Here is a 1,347-nt window from a genome sequence, read left to right on the forward strand (position 1 = left end):
ATGGACGAATCAAAACGATTATTATTATTTATGGATATTTCCAACTTTAAATGTTTATTTTAAACTAAAAACAATCATATAAAAAATAGATTTAATATTATATATATAAAATATCACTGATGATGTTAATAATTTATCTCGTGATTATATTAATTATAAAATTTCATTTCTTGTCTTTTATTCTCAAGAAATTTTATTTTTTTGACTTTTTAATTTTTAATAATATTTTGTTAAACATTTTAGCAAATGTTTTCAACACTTCTTCAAAACAAAACAAAAAAAAAAACAATTTTTTATTTCTAATTATATTAGTTACTTTCGGTTTTCATTTCTATTTGTTATTTTGTATATATATTTTACGTTAAGGTAATGTAAAATTTATTGCTATTATTTTTTTTTAAATGGGGCTCGGCGATAAAGTTGAATACGCCTTCTTCTTGCTCCAGCAAATAGTTTATATAGATGTATTTGCAATGGAAACATTTTAAAACTATTAATAGTAACCATACTGTTTATCCTAAAAAATTCAGTAACTATTGCGAGGAAACATATTCAATTTTCTTAGAAACTTACGGAAGAATGGTTCAAAATTCCTGAAACAGTTCAAAAAATATTGGCACATGGGAGAGAAATTATTTTAAATTTTCCTGTTTCCGTAGGAGCTTTGGGTGAAGAAGCACTAGAGTGTCGCAACAAAAACACTAAAAAAGATTGGCTACAACATGCTCGCAAGTGCTCAAGAGAACAAAATTTATTTGATGTATTTACGCATCAGATCATCAGATCCAATTATAAGTACATTATCTTTAAGATCTAAAATTAAAATTTATATACTTCCAAAAGAAGTTACTGACCTTTTAGTACTAGAAGAAGTAGGCGTTAACACAAGCAATGACAAAAATGACGATGACACATCAGATGCTGACAACGATATTGATCGTTTTAATGAAAACTTTATTATAGATGAAGAAATTGATGATGATTATAATAAAAAAAAGCAATAAAGGAAAATCTTTTATTTGAAAATTTAAAAACTTTAAAAACATTACTATAAAAAAAAAAAAAAGCTTATTTAATGTTGTTTATTCTTAAAAATTTTTTAGTTGACCTTTTAAAGTAACTTTAGGAGGTTGGGAGGGCCGGGGCAGAAATAACTTTCTTTCCCCCACCCCCACCCCCGCCCTTAAAAATTTTTAAAGACATGTTTATTTTAATTTCAAGGATAATCTATAATAATTTTAAAGTAACTTTTGATATAGTATTTAACTTATATAGTTTTAATTTAATTTGGTGTTTGAACCAAAAACCGTTCCATAACTCCTGAAATACTTTAAGAATTAATTTTTG

Source organism: Hydra vulgaris, chromosome 11 (assembly GCF_038396675.1).
Source record: "Hydra vulgaris chromosome 11, alternate assembly HydraT2T_AEP".
NCBI lineage: Eukaryota > Metazoa > Cnidaria > Hydrozoa > Anthoathecata > Hydridae > Hydra > Hydra vulgaris.